Genomic DNA, 16,388 nt, shown 5'->3' on the forward strand with positions numbered 1-16,388 from the left:
TCCATGACATGCCTATACGCTTTAATTACTGTCTGAGTTTCAGTCTGGACTTTCTGTTCCTCCCAGCCAAAAGCATCCTAGCTGATGTGTAACAACGCTTATTTTCAGAACCGAGAACTGAGACGGATTTCGCAGCTCCGGAACTGACCACTCTCTCTGCCTCTTCCTCCCCCAGAACCTGCCAACTCCATTCCCCTCTCTTCCTCGACAGCTCTTTCCAGCAGTTTCTGTTCAAACCTCGTCTGTCACGAGCCACCTCCTCAGCCCCGGCCAACCTGCGCTTGGGTCGCTGTCAGACGCACATCTGTGTCAAAGACTGCCCGCTGCCCCCCAGTTGCCGTCCCTCCACTCTATTTTTAGTAGCAGAATCCATCCAGTGTAACTGGGCACATGGCTACCTCCATAGAGACTATATTGTTCAATTTCCCTTGGATCGAAGCTCTGACCGTGTGACTGAGTTCTGGGCCAACAGCAAGTCAGCAGAAGCGATGGGTCATCTCTTTCAATGGGAGACTCTGTCTTCCGTGTCCCCTTTCTCCCACCCCACTGAACAGAATGGAGACATGATGGCAGGAACTGGACCAGTCGCCTTGGATCCCAAAGGCTCACAGAGACGAATGAGCTAGAAGGAATTCGGGACTAGGACTCCATCACTGGCAGATGATCGTACCAAATCCACTGCTTAGGCTTAGGCCATTGCAAGAGGAAGAAACTTCCAGGTTCTCTTAGGCCACTGTTATCTCACTCTTTGTTATAGCCACTGGGCCCGAGCCTAATTAATACACCACGCTCCCACCGATTAGTACCAATCCCCGTGCAAGAAGCCACCTACGCTCACAGAAGGCCGCAGACAGAGCGGTTTCAACGATAGGCTATTGGGTGTTAGCAATCCTGTCGACATACCCAATGCTGGAGGGACATGCCTTTCTTGCTCTGACTTCATTCTGTTTCTCTTTGCTTCTGTTCAGCTCTTCTCCAAGCCATGGGGATGTTTCCTCTTCTTTCCTTTTTTTCTCTCCCTCCCACTAATTCGGAGCTGTGCCCTCTTCCTTCACCGCCATGAACACCCCGGAGACCTGGATGAACCCGACCTCCCATGGAGCCCAGTCTCTAAAGTCAGAAAACCGAGTAAAAGTGTTCCAAGCGTCTAGTCCCGCCTTCATCAAACCCCCAGGGAGGAGACGACATCTTTAAAATTGTATTCTCAGGACCCTCCTCCATGCCGACGTTAGCCACACCAGGAAGCACCGTCCCTTCCTCCTTTCCAAACATCAATCCCTGGACCTCCACCTTCACAGATTTCCTGGCCTTCTCCCACTCCCCAAACTCTGGCGATTTTTGTTAGGGCAATTGAAAAGCCCCCGTGACTCTTTTCCGACCTTTTTGTCCCCCTCCATTTCACCCATTACCCAGATTCTCCACGACAAAGGGGAGCCCGGGGTTTAACTTGGAAAGGGGAGGGGTGAACATCGTGAACGGCCGCGCACTGAGGGTTGCATGTCCCTTAAGGTATTTGCCTTAGATCGGGTGCTCTGAGGCCGCGATTTGCACGCAGAGGGGTCACTGGGGGCCCCTCGCAGGAATGACACCTGCAAAGCGGCAAGGATTGCACCAAGGTGGAACAGGGGGGGCTGTGACGCATTGCAGCAAAGGTCTCAGTCGGTCCTCCAGGGAGCTCGGGAGCTGGGATGGCTCATCAGAGCTGTGTTAAATCAACACGAAGGAGCTGGGCCTTTCCACACCCAAGTTGATCAGTCATTGGGTAGAGGCGTCCCCCCCCGGGAGAGTGAGCAAGCAGCTCCCTTCAGCCAACGGCAGGTTCCTGCAGAAAGGGCTCAGCTGTGAGCCGGAGACAGGGAATATCTCCGGAGCTGGGGCGAGGAGTGCACTGGTTCCGAAGGGTCGGACGCCTCGGCAGCCGCTCCCTTCACTTACGTATTCAACACACACTTACTGTGCACCTGCTCTGTGCCGGACCCCGGGCACCATCTCCTACCTCGCCCCTCTTCAACCCCCTCCCTGCTGACACCCCTTCTTCCGTCTTCCTCCCCATCTCCCTCTCCGGCCCCCACAGTTTGCCCGGAGCCAAAGCTGCAAGAATTGGCTGGCTCTTTAATTGCTTCGCTCTCCTCCGTGACATCGATTGGAGGTGACATTTCCCGGGCACGGAGCTGCATCCCTGTGGCTGCATATTCCCCCTGTCACAGGAGATCATCGAAGCTGTCACCAGCGGAAAGCTAGAAGCCATCGGAGGGGCAGGGGGCGCAGAGATCCCGGGGAGCATTCAAAGGGTTGGTGAAACACACTTCCCAGAGCGGGTCCCAGAGGCACTTTCTGCCCCGCTGATCTCTGCCTCGGGAGAGTTGACAGGATCTGACATTTCAGGGGTTACCCGACTGAGCTGCACCAACTAGGTCTTTCACCCAAAGCAAGGGGAAAGGGCTGGATCCTGGGTGGCAAGCCGGTCCCTGAGGAAGGAACAGAACAACACGAGCAGGGAGAGAGGAAATCAAGCCGAGAGGATTCCAAGTGGCGTGGGGGGGCGGGGGGGAGGGGGCACACAGACTTGGACCTGAGCTCCAGCACCGACCTTCGGAGATGCCTCAGTTTCCCCAGCCGTAACGTGGGGAGAATACTATCCACCTCCAGGGGTGGTTGTGGGGGTTCAATATAAACAATAAATGTGCCGATGGGGGTTAAATGTGCAGGGGTTGAATATACATATACGCGTAAATACGTATTTGCATATGCATATACATATACGCGTAAATATGTATTTGCACACGCATATACATATTTACGTGTGTGTGTACGTACAGGTATAAATATATATTTCTGCTTATGGGAACTAAATCTAAATAATATGTATACATATAAATCAATCGCCCAAACTATAGGGGTATTTCCTGATTCGTCCAGCTCCCCTGGGTATCTGCAGCCAATCCAACAGCTTCATTACCAAAAGACGTCCCAGAAATGAGCACTTCGCCTGTCTCCGCTGCCACCCAGCCACCATCATCGGCCGCCCGGACAACTTTGACAGGCTCCCCACTGGTCTTTCTGCTTCCCCACAGCAGCCAAGACTCTCTCGCAAAACATAAATCAGGGCATGTCGACCCCCCCGGTAAACACCTGTCAGGAGGCTCCCGCTGTGCTTGGAAAGAAAAGACCCTCCCTGCTCTGGCCCCGACCCCTCTCCAACTTCTCCCTTGCTCACTAAACTTCAGCTGCTCCCCCCCCCCCCCCCCGCCCCGCTGCCTTTCGTCCTTGAACACGCCGAGCTCGTTCCTGGCTCAGAGCCTTTGCCCTTGCGGGTCCCTGTGCCTAGAATGCCCTTCTCCCGGTCTCACCTGACCGATGTCAGGTCTCTGCTCGGAAGTCAGCTCCTCGGGGCGCCTGGGTGGCTCAGTCAGCTTCGCGGTTTGTGAGCTCGGGCCCCACCTCGGGCTCGCTGCTGTCCGCACAGAGGCCGCTTTGGAGCCTCTGTCTCCCTCTCTTTCTGCCCCTCCCCAGCTTGCTCTCTCGCTCTCAAAAATAAACATTAAAAAAAAAAAAAACAAAACAGGTCAGCTCCTCAACATCTGTCCACAATACCACCCTTGGTTAAACTCTCTCTCTCTCTCTCTCTCTCTCTCTCTCCACCTCCCTCTCTCCCTCCTGCTCTGTCTCTCTCGTGCATACACAGAGATCTCATCATCTCACCCCCTCGCCATCAGCATTTTCTTATTCATGCCGTGGCTCCCGGAGTCTCCCCGTCTCATTTATTGTACCCCCAGCGCCTGGCCCGTGCTTGGGACTTGACAAAAGTTTGTCGTGCGACGGAAGGACGCGTGCGCTTGGCCCGTGGCAGGCAGACTACGTCCCCTTCGTGACCTCGCGGGAGGAAGAGGCAGCCTGCTAGTCTGGCGCCAAAGCCCGAGGTGCCTGTCGCAGCCGGTGTCGGTACCGCCCCCGCTAACAGCCACGACACCCGCAGGTGACAGTGTCTGTTCCCACCCTCCACAGCTGCCACGGCTGCCCTTGAAGCCGCTGTTCGGACGGACGAAGGCCAAACGGGGGCTGTGGGAATGTCCCCACCCGCCTCAACTGCAGCTGGTCACCGACGACTCATGGGCTCGCAGAGCTCGAAGGGCCCAAGAGACGGCCTTGGCCTTCAGAACCTCTCCCTCTTCCGATGGGCGTGTGGCCCGCCCGGGGAAGTCAGCCACGTCCCTGGTTCTTCCCAGGCTGGATCTCCCACGCTCGATCCACGGCCCACGGCCCCGGGCATGCTCTTCGCCTGGCTGGCTTTGCGAGGACTGAAATACCAGTCCCCATGGGGCTGATTCTGTGACCCCCTCCCACAGATCGCCCCCACGAGCCCTGCTCCGTGCACGTCTTTCTCGCGCTTTCAGGGACTGCTTCTCTCTCGGCTCCGGGATGGCAGGGAGGTGTCTGTCTCACGCCCTCTGGGACCCCCAGCGCCCACACCGCGCGTGGCACATAGTGAGCACCCCAAAACACGTGGTGGGTGAAAACCAACGCGAACCCGCCTTCCCACGGGCAATGCCGGACTCTCAGACCGTTCATCCACTCCCGGGTGCGAGACAGGTCTCCACCGACCTTCAAGCCTCGCTTTCTCCCATGCCACGTTTCCTTAGCACCTCCAGCCGCGGCTGGGTTTTATTAATACTAAGAACAGCTTATGATTTATGGGGCACCATGGAACCCAAGCCGGCTAGTGGGCTTAAGCCTTGCGCATAAAAATCAAGCCTGCTACCTGAAAGCCAGCGGCTCGGCCAGAAAGGAAAAGTGAACCGTCGGACACTCGCGGACCAAGCCCATTGGGTTCTCTCCTGCCAGTGGGTCCCGTCCACCTCCCAAGCCGTGAGCCCAGGTTCTTCCTGTACCACGGCTGCCCTCCTCCCCGGTCTATGCTCCCGGGCTGGCCAAGGACCGGGCTCGGGAGCCCACGGGCGTTCCCGTAAGTCAGAGAATCAGCCCCGGGGGCTAGAGAGACAGGCTGCAGATCAACGAGATGAGATATCACTGTTGGCTTTCGGGGGTGCTTTGTCCGGCTCGTGTCATCTTGCAGGAAATCGGAGCTCGTTGCAGACATGCGAACCTCACGTTTGTGCAGAAAAATCTTTCTTTCTCTGTTCTCTCGGGACACACGGAGCTCCCGCAACATCGGGCCAGCACCCCCGGCCCGCAGCAAGTTGCAGGAGCTGAGTGGTGGCTGCGTCCTTTTGAGGGGCAAGGGCCCCCGGTTCTCCCGCTTAGTTCTCCCCGGGATAAGAAGGCCACCCAGGCCTTCTTCACACGCCTGCAGGAGCCGTCTGGCTCGGAAGAGCTAACCACCCATGCGTCCGCCAACTCACCACGGCACAGGTGGAGACAGCGAGGTCTAGAGAGGAACGTTGTCCGAGATGGCTAAGGGGGGAAAGTCACACCCAAGCCTGGAGCCAACCCAGCCCGCTGGCCTTCAAACCGGGCCCCCTTCTCCTAGTCTGTGGGTCTGTGGTGCTGCCCCCCCCCCACCCATAAAGCCACTGTATTAATTTTCAGGAGCTGATGTAACAAAACTAGGTGGCTTAAAAACAAGAGAAATGTCTTCTCCGAGTTCTGGAAGCCAGAAGTTCAAAGCCAAGGTGTGGGTGGGGTTTGCTTGCCTTGCTCAGCTGCCTGCCTAGGATAAGTTTCAGTTGGCGGACAGGGTGATCCGAGACCCTGGGCTACACAGGAAGCTGCAGGGCAAACGCCAGGGTTCCCGAATAGCCCTGGCCGTGACCTCCACAGGGAAAGGCCCCTGAGCACGAAAACGCAGGAACAGCCACCACAAACATTGACATTACCGGCAAGAAGCACGGTGATCATGGTAGGAACAGGCGTTACGTGGTAACGCACAGGCATGATGCCACCGAAGCCTCACGGAAACACGGTGAGAAGAGAGTGGCGTCATTACGTTCGGTACAACAATGAGGGAACTGGAGCCTCGGAGAGGTGAAGCCACTTGATTAAGGCCACACCGCAAGCAAGCGGTAGAACCAGGTTCTGACCCAGCTTCGTCGGACACTAAACCCACGGTTTGCCCCAGCACTGGACCTCAGTAAGGACCTTAGCAGGACGCAGTTGTGATGGAGTCAATCCCGCCATCTGGAGCATCCCCTAAAAGGGTCCCCGTACCCGATTCTTCTCCTTGAAAAACAGTTCCTGCCAAGGAGGACGTAGTGCCAACTGGTGCATTTCCTATCCTTCCAGAGACTCAAAAACACCGGGAGGGCTTAAATTCCACTGGTGACAAAGAAATCGTACAGGCATGTGCGGGGCCTTCAGGAATCTAGGTCAGGTGACACTCGCGAATTTCTTGCCTGCCTGGAATCTTCCATGTTCAAGGAGAGACCAGGGGCCAATCTTCACCCGCTGAACCTCTCCGAAGTTTGCAGGATCCCCCTGCCCCCCCCCAGCTCCACCCCGCCAAAGTCTCTACGTTCTTCAAAGCTTCTTTTTTTTCTGCCACCAAGGAGCCAGGACCCATCAACAGCTCTCATCCTCATGAATTCTTTATTGGATTTTCTGGGTAGACGTGATAAAAAGCACACTTACCCGCCAAAATACATAAATAGAAGGATAAAGACGGCCAAGGAATTTGGAGGTAGGGGCTGGGCTTGTGAGTGTTTATATCGTCACATGTTAAAGAACAGCTTAAAGCTACAAACGATATAAATTGTGGTACTAACATAAAGAAAACAGACAAATCAGTCAATAAATTAGAAAGCCCGATGGCTTGATGAATGTTAGGACACTTGATTACGTATTTGGTCACACTACTGAGAAAAATTAGCAATACCCTTAGCAGAGAAGCTAACACATATACAGGCTTTTTTGGTGCCAGGCATGAAGCATTATATGAATTAACTCAGCCCTGTCACTCGCCTTGTGAACTGGTACTGTTATATTCCCAGGAGAGAGAGGAGGAAACTGAGGCACAGAGAGGTTAAGTGACTTGTCCAGGGTCAAACAGCTAAAGAGATGAAACAGGTTATGTGAAGAATCTCAGGTGGGACAAGTTTCTGATCTACGAATGGAGAAGACCTTCCCAAGCATAAAGACAGGGGCAGGAATGAAAATGCAGAAAATTAATGAAGGTGACTTCATGGAGAAACCAACACCCGTTGAATCACCCACAAAAATGAAAACACCTGGAAGGGGGTGACAATTGACAGAACTGGAGGGAAAAAAAAATTCTCACTTATGAGAGCAAAGGCTTCACGTATAGTGGTTCATGTATAATGAACTCTTAGAAATTAATCAAAAACATGGACACTCTCACAGAAAGAGTGCGTCAACAACCAATTCATAAAAACAAAACCACACAAAGCGAGTAAGCATACAACTAAAGAACTTCAGAGAAAATAGAGACAGAATTTCTGTTTTTCTCAAGGTTGGTGAAGATTTAAAGAGTTGGGATTGGCTAACACTGGGGAGAAGCAGTGAGTAGGGCATTCTCATGGACTTCTTCCAGAAGCGTGAATTGGTATAACCTCATGGAACCAATTTATCACATGTATCCAAAATATTTCCATTAGCCAGGTAATGAATTCCTCTCCCGGCACTTTAACCTGAGGAAATAATCAGAGACGCACAGAGATTTACGTCTAAAGTGATCATTGCACAATAATAGGAAAACCAGAAATGACTTAAATATCCAACAATGGAAAATCCATGAAATCAAATTAGGGCTAGTCTTACAATGGAATATTTTGCTAAGGTCATGTGTTTGAAAACAATTTCAGGATCAGAAAAATTGTAGGAGACTATGTTGCTAAATGAAAAAAAGCAGGTGTGTATGGTATAATCTTAATCCCATAATTGTGTGTGTATGTGTGTGTGTGTGTGTGTGTCCGTCCAAAGACAAATGAAAAGGATACAAAGCAAATGTTTAACAAGGTAACAGTGATTATCCTCTAAGAGGTGGAATTAGGTGTTATCTAGTCTTTTCCAGTGGCTATAACCCAAATACTGGGCAGCTTACACAACAGATATTTATGTCTCACCGTTCCGGAAGCTGGGAGTCCAAGATCAAGGTGCCAGAATATTCCGTGTCTGGTGAGACCCCACTTCTAGTTCATAGATGGCCACCTGCTTGCTGTGCCCTCACATGGCAGAAAGAGACAAGGGAACTTGCCGAGGTGTCTTTAATAAGGGCACTAATCCCATCATGAAGGCTCCACCCTCCTGACCTAATCACCTTCCAAAAGTTCCACTTCCACCTTGGGGGTTAAGTTTCAACATACGAATCTCAAGGGCACACAAATATTCTATCAATAGCAGCCATTTAATCTTTTTTTTTTTTTTTAATGTTTTTAAGTTGATTTATTTTGAGAGAGAGAAAGAGCAAGGGAGGGGCAGAGAGAGAGAGAGAGGGAGAGAGAGAATCCCAAGTAGGTTCCGCACTGTAAGCACAGAGCCCAACTCAGGGCTCGAACTCACGAACCTGTGAGATCATGACCTGAGCTGGAAATCAAGGGTTGGAGGCTTAACCGACTGAGCCACCCAGGCGCTCCAGCCATTCGACCTTCTTTGCAGTTTTCTGCATTTTCCCAATTTTCTTCAACAAACACGGAGGTGCCTGTCATTTCTGCTGTTGACTTTGTGTTCCTAGCCCTCTAACCTCAAGGCACGTAGCAAGATTTTATTTTCTGGCCCTCCTCTGTGCTGGTAGGGCCATGTGACCAGTTCTGGCCAATGATTTTTGAGCATTGTGGCCCGTGACACTTCGTGAGCTACAGCATTGAAATGCAGGTGTGAGACCAGTTATGTCTGGGATTGTGTCCTCTCTGTCAGCCAGGGTCACACACGGAGTGACCATGACAAGCAGAACCCTACTTGCTGATCTGGGACAGGTAGGTAGCGTAAATGAGAAATAAAAGTGTTCTTCTCCTTTTGCTTTTAAGCCCACTGAAGTTTGGGAATCGTTACCACGGCGTAACCTGGCTTACCCTAATTGGAAACACAGCGTGTTGCTTTTCATGCCAAAAAACAACAACAACTAAGAATATTCCAAGAAGGAGGGGCGCCTGGGTGGCTCCGTCAGTTAAGCGACTGACTTCGGCTCAGGTCAACGATCTCGCGGTTCGTGAGTTCGAGCCCTGTGCTGGGTTCTGAGCTGACGGCTCGGAGCCTGGAACCTGCTTCGGATTCTGTGTCTCCCTCTCTCTCTGCCCCTCCCCACTCACCCTCTGTCTCTCTTTCTTTCTCAAAAATAAATAAACATTAAAACAAATTAAAAAAAAAAAGAATATTCCAAGAAGGAAAAAAAAATATGCACGTGCTGTGTCAAAGACACTTTAGGATCTTGGAAAACATGAAAGTTGGCACGGCATGAAAATGGCCCTTATCGCAGACTGAGACACAGTAAGTGTCTCAGGCAAAGCTGGACATAAAGTGAACCCTACACCAGAGGTTCTCTGGTCTACACATTGGAATCCCCTGGGGGACTCAAAAAGTATTGTTGTCACCAGAGAGGACAACACGTCTAATGCCGAACCTATTGTAATTAATTTGGGAAACTATTACTATAGGTAATAATCATTCACGAAGAGAAACAATGTTCCCGTGGTTGACAACTTGCAATTACCTGGCTTAAAACCGTGAGTCTCAACTGGGAACCGGGGGCAATTCCCCCCACCCCCGCCACCAAAAGAAAGATGACAACGTCTGGAGACATTTTGGGGGGGGGGTGTCACAACTTGAGGAGGGGGGTAGGGTGCTGCTGATACGTACAGGGGACAGATCGGGAATGCTCTAAACATCCCACCGTGCACAGGACGGTCCCCCACAACAAAGAATTGTCTGCTCCAAAGTAACAGTCGTGCCAATGATAACAGTCTCTGCCATAGAAGTTGGGATGGGGACAGATTCTTGAAGTGGAAAGTCATGTCAGAAGCTCAGGAACAGCTTTTGGGGTCCTGCCCTCGCACTCCTGCTATGCCTGCCAGCCGTGGGAGGGGAGGAAGCCCCTGGGGCTGGCCCTGGGTTGCACGGTCACTGCTTCCCTTAAACCTCCCCCTGGATCCAGATCATCGCACACCAGGTATGCACTTGAGATTGCCTTTCGACTTGGAGGAGCCATTCAAAAGTCTTGGCATCCGCCAAGTGCTGAAAGTGTTTATAAGAGACTTCCTCGGGAAAGAAAGGTCATCCAGGGAAAACCAGAAACAGATTTCTTTTCTTTCTCTGGCTCACTTCCGCCAGGCACCTCCAAGAAGTTCACTAGCACCTTAGCCATGGAAGAGAAACATTTAAGAGAAGAGAGGAGGAAGAAGCTATTCATGCTACAAGAAAAACTGCTCTAAGGGTCAGCCCGGGTTGTGGTCTGGTGGGGGGGGAGGAGACAGGATTAAAGAACGGGGAAAAAAGAGAGGAAAGAAAGAACAAAGAAGAGAGGGAGGGAAGGATAATAGATCGATAAATAAGTGAAAGGAGGGATGAGTGAGTGGTCAGATGGACAAAGGTATAGGTGGGTTGGCAGGTAAGCAGATGCATGGGTGGGTTGGTAGATAGGCAGGTGAATGAATGGATGGATGGATGGGTGGCTGGAAGGGGATGGGGGGGGTTGCTGAATTAGATAGATGGATAGATGGATGGGTGGGTGGATAGATGGGTGTGGGTAGCTGGATGAGTGGGTGAGTGAGTGGATGGGTGGGTGGATGGATGGGGGTGAACAAGGGGGGTTGAGGGATGGGTGGCTGGATGAATAGATGGGTGGGTGGGTGGATGGATGGATGGGTGGCTGGAAGAGGATTTGGGTGGGGGGGTTGCTGGATGGATGGATGGATGGATGGATGGGTGGATGGATAGAAGGAATGAAGGATAGGTGAATAAGAGCATGGATGTATAGGAGGGTGAATGGGAGGTGAGTGTGTGGGTGGGTAGATGATGGGTGGATGAGTGGATGGACGGATTGATTCATCTCAAAGACATTGTATCTCTGCATAAGATTGCAGATGAGCGGTTCCTTAGCTGACTATGACAGCTAGCATGTTTTTTTTGGTTCAGTCAGGGTTCCTGAACAGTGTCCTTCAATCTTGGCCACACGTTAGAATCAGCTGGAGAACTTACAAAAATCCCGTGGCTCAGAGGCCAATCCCTACGTCAATTATGTCACAATCCCTGGGGACGACACCCACATCACTACTTTTTTTAATCGTCCCGTGCTTCAAATTTTTTTTTTCAACGTTTATTTTTAGTTTTGGGACAGAGAGAGACAGAGCATGAACGGGGGAGGGGCAGAGAGAGAGGGAGACACAGAATCGGAAACAGGCTCCGAGCCATCAGCCCAGAGCCCGACGCGGGGCTCGAACTCACGGACCGCGAGATCGTGACCTGGCTGAAGTCGGACGCTTAACCGACTGCGCCACCCAGGCGCCCCTAATCGTCCCGTGATTCAAATGGCAGCCAAGCTTGAGAACCAGTGTAAGTTCAAAAGGCAATGTAACTCGGCTAGACCCAAACACCTGCACTTGTTTATTTCTTGGCTGAGCCCAGGCTCCCTTGGAGTTCCTTGCTTCGCTTTGGTGAATTCTGCGTATGTAGCCAGACGTGGATGTCAAACTTGGGTTGGTATCTGCCCCCTTATCAAGATGCTACGTGCCTTTTGTCCATCTGCAAAATGGAGCTCATGAAAGTAAAGGTATACACCCAATAGAATTTTTCAAGGAGCAAAGCAAACAATGCCTTGCGTATTGTAAACACTTCCGTGTTTACCCTTATGAAGATAATAGCAATGCAATACCTCCCAATTCGTCGATACAAATAATAATCACTTACGGCAGGTATTATTCGTGTACTTTATGCCAGGCATTGCTCTAAGATCTTTACATTTCATATGCATTACCTAATTCAGTCCTCGGAGAACCTCAGTGAGTTAGGTACTATGACTCTTCCCATTTCCCAGATGGGGAAAGGTTGAGTCACTTGCATTTTGCACACACAGCCAGTCCCGATGATTTCACCCGCCCCACTCTGACCTCGGCAGACCCCCATCGCGGCCTCATGGTCGACCCACCTGCAGAGGGGAGAGGAAGAATTCTCTGGCATCTCCATTTTCTCCTTTATGACGTGTACGAGATCTCCTTCATGAAACTGTGGAAACAGCATGCAAGGAAATGGGAAAAGCATCCCCCCTCACTGAACTACCAAAGAGAATCCTGCGTTCGGGGGCCTTCCGAGCCAACCTTTGTTTGGCGGGGCTGGGGAAGGGTCAGCCACAGCAGGTGTCCGAGTTTGACTGGCCGTGTATTTGCTCTAGATTTAGCAACGATCACTTCCCGCCCCGCACCTCTGCTTTCTCACTTTGGGACGGAGCCAGCGTCCCCTTACCTCCTTGCAGGGCTGTTTGATACAGAGTGTGAAATAAACACGTGTAAATCTAACGCCTGGGGCCCAGGGGGCAGGCTCTGTATTATTCCAATGACTCCCGCTTTTGGAGGTGCAGAGGAAAGCGGGGTCAAGGACCTAGGTCCCCCACTTACTAACCGTGAGACCCTGGGCTTAAACACTTCACCTCCCGAAGCCCCCAACTCCTCATCCGTATCCTGGGGATGATAATGACCATGTCAAGTAATTGTTGTTAGTATGGTAGTTATTAAACACCTGCTTCATGGGAAGTCTGCTTCTGACTTAGATTTTGGGGGTGCAGAAGGTGTCACAGGGCTGGGGAAGGAGAGATCCCCACCACCCTCCTTTCCTTAAACCTTTGCCAGCCTGTGGCTGAACAGCCCGCGGAGACATCCTCACATCCGCCCCGGTGGGTTTTCGCTGGTGTAGGCGAGGGCTACCCACCCTTCCTCCTCCTCCTGCTCCTCCTTCTTCCCCCCTCCTCCCCCCGCCCCGCGCTCCCCCTCCCTTCCCGCTCCCAGAGACTCGGCTGGCTCCGAAGCTTCCAGACAGAGGAGCTAAACACGTTAGCCGACAGACTAGCAAGACACAAAAGGCGGCAGGAATCAAATAAAACAAAAATGCAGCCGAGTCACAGGTCAGTCCTGTATAAATATTTATGCTGAAGGAAAAGTTGGTGCCTGAGTAATGACCTTGTGGCTGGTATTAATAGAGATAATATGTGTCTCTAGAACATGCCGCCAGAAAGGGAAAGGGTGCGGGCATGGGGAGGGGGCGAGAGCAAGAGCCGGGAGGTTATAAATCTTCATGCCAAGCCGAAGCCCCTTCTGACCTTTCTACCTTTATCTCCCGTCCCCTCCAGCGACCCCCCCCCCCCCAACCTTCCCTGCGTCTATATCTTCAAATCTATTTCCCCTCCTCGGCCATCAGGGCTCCACACAGCCATTCACTCGGGCATCAGCCGTGGTCAGGGCTGATCCCTGTCATCCGAGTTGGTGCCTGGGCACCATGCGGGGTACGCCCTGGGTGTTTAATAGGGGTTCAAGAGAGCTGATTGAGCCTCGCCTCTGTTGCCGATTCCCGGCGCCGCGTATGGGACTGGTTTTATCTTTTGATGGTTTCCGGCCTCCTCCCTTCTCCGATCCAGCCAGCTATTGGTTGGCGCTCTCTCTCTCGGGGCTGAGCGGAACCTTCCAACTGCAAACCTGACTGGGCCCCTCCGTCTTCTGCCAAAGTTCTCTCTGTGGCTCCCGCGGTCTTGAGATCAGATCCCAGCTCCTTAACCCAGCATACCGGAAGCTTCCGGACCTGGCTCCCGCTCACCTTGTCAGCCTGCACCCCGCCCCCCCGGCCCGTCCCTCCCCGGCTCCCCTCCCCAGCAATGCTGAATTGCTCACGGTTCCCAAGAAGCCCTGTTCTTTTCTCACGTCCGGGCCTTCCTGCTTGCTGCTTCCTTCCCTGTGCTAGGACTTTTCTGCATCTCTGAATTGGGTTCCTTCCTCTGTGCCTTTGTATTCTTCTCTTAGGAGGCTCCCCTTCCCCCAGGAAGCCTTCCCCGCGTTAGATGCCCCTTTTATCTGCTCCCATAACACCGTGCGCCTCTCACCGACACACCCCTTACCCTTTCAAGAGTCACTGTCATCTGGCTCGTCTCTCTCAGGCCTTCAACACTCTTGAGGGCCACGGGGGCAACCAAGTGACATCGCTACAGCCCCACAGACGGCATCGCAGGGCCCAGCGTGCGGCAGGTGCTCAGAAGGTGTTCATCAGGTGAGTCACAGGGGTGGGACCGCGGGCTCCTTCGGCTTGAAAAATGAAGCGGGCTCAGACTCCCCCGTCTGGGACACATTCCTCTGCCTGAAACCATAATGGAAGAAGCGGCCATTCGAACGCTTGATCTTGACGGTCCTGGGCCGTGTAAGGTCTGGGCGACACAAGGGAAAAAGGAGCTAGGAGTCACCCACCGCCTCTGTGTGCCTGGCCCTCAGCACGGGTGGTTCCCCCTTGATCTTCAAGGCGGCCCCGGAGTGTGGAAAGCTTCACCCCCATTTTCCAGGCGAGGCATCTGAGGCTGGTAAGGGCCTAGAGTTGACCCGGCTTGGGGGGACACCAGGCCCAGGCTTTCTTTTACAGCCTCCTGCCTTGTTGGGGACCACCTCTGACTATCACCTACTAGAAGGGATCGTATGTTTTCTTTTTTCTGTCTCCTCTATCCCACCCATCCAGGTACCAAGCTGATGGTCAGATCTTGTTGTAGCTTTAGATATGGCCGCTACGAGTGGGCCAACTGACTTGGACGTGGGTTGAAAGACCAAAGCCAGGAACAGCTGAGCGAGGCCCAGAGGAAGGATACCTGGCCATCAGAGAAGCTTCTGCGGAGAAGGCAGGGAGAGACATCGTCCACGGGTGTTCACAGCATCATTCCACAACAGCCAAGAAGTGGAAACAACCCAAGTGTCCGTGTTGATGGACGAATAAACAAAATGTGCTCTATCGATACGGCGGACCATGACTTACCCTGAAGAAGCAAGGAAATTCTGATACGTGTTCCTTGGTTTGACCAACCCTGAAAACATCGTGACCCACATGGAAGAAAAAGGAATAAAGGAGGACCCGCCCTCTCTGCCTCACTGCCGGGACAGCCTTTTCCTGCTCTGACTGGAATCAGCTGCCCTCTTGGTCCCCAGGCCTCTAACTGGAACCACAAGGCCCCACTCCCCGAGTTTCCAGCTTGCAGACGGCAGTCTGCAAGACCTCTCAGCGCCCCACAAACACGGCAGCCAATTCCTTACGATAAATCATACGGGGAAGGGGCGATGGAGACTTCGTGCTTACTGGGTGCAGAGTTCCAGCTGGGATGACGGAAACCTTCTAGAGACGGACGCTGCCGATGTTAACACCACGACGTGAACATCCCTCACGCCACCAAGTTTCAAGAGTGCTTTCCCCTTGAAAACAGCCCTCGTAAAGGACAAAACCCACAGCAAACTTTTTGCAAAATGTAACTTCGCCACCGCTTGTCCTTAAGGTAGACATATCTTCCGTGTTAATACCGTAGATTTATCTTCCGTGTTAATAACACTCCAAGCATCCAAGAGCACGTTATCAATGGGTCACCGTTGCAACTCCCGGGACGTAAGGAGTTTGTGGCGGGAATCGTGCATAACGTGGCCCAGTTGTCAGGTGCAGGGAACACAGGGAAGCCTGACTCCTGACTGATTACAGATTCACACCGTCTCCACCCAAAAGTCACCATGACACCTGACGTCACCCATGGTGCCACCAACCCGGTTAGGGTTTTGCCTCCTCGCGACGCTTTCTGGCACCCGGCCTGGGGAGTTGTCCGATTCCAGGGACGTGGTGGGTAACGTGAGCGGCAGGGACATCCGGCTCCCACAATTCATCATCTGAACCGGCACAACAGACAGAGGCCTTTGTAGACGCTTATCTTACAAGGACACCTGGCCTCACGTGGTGTGGCCCGGCATCCACTTCAGTGGGGGCGGGGAGGGTCCCGTACCTGTGGAGTCAGCCCTTCACCATGGTGCCGTCCACCCAGCTCCCCTGATGCTAGATTCCTTCTCCGTGAGGCTGGCAAAAGGCATGAGCTCACGGTCGACTTCCATCAGGACTGGGGCTTCGGGAGACAGTAGGTCAACCCACTTCTTTTCAATAAAATTCCCCATGCCTTCTCTGCCCGCAGGGCACGCCAAAGGTGCCAAGCGCGGAGCTCAGAAAGCTCAACACTCTGACTTCAAAAATCGCTGTGTCGAGTCCTCTCACACCAGCTCAAAACAACAGGGAGGGGGAGGATGTACAGAAGCTACAAATGGAAGCAGAATCTCTTAGGACCCAAAGCAGTTTCTCAATTCCCATCTTCTCTCCCATCCATTATTTTCCTCTTTTATCTTTCTCCTCCTCCCTTCCTTCCTCCCACCTTCCTCCCCCTCCTCCTCCTACTTCTCCTTCCCTTTCCCCTCTCTCCCCCTCCTTCTCCCTCTCCCTCT

Source organism: Puma concolor, chromosome D3, assembly GCF_028749965.1.
Source record: "Puma concolor isolate L17-30 chromosome D3, mPumCon1.1.hap2, whole genome shotgun sequence".
NCBI classification, from domain to species: domain Eukaryota; kingdom Metazoa; phylum Chordata; class Mammalia; order Carnivora; family Felidae; genus Puma; species Puma concolor.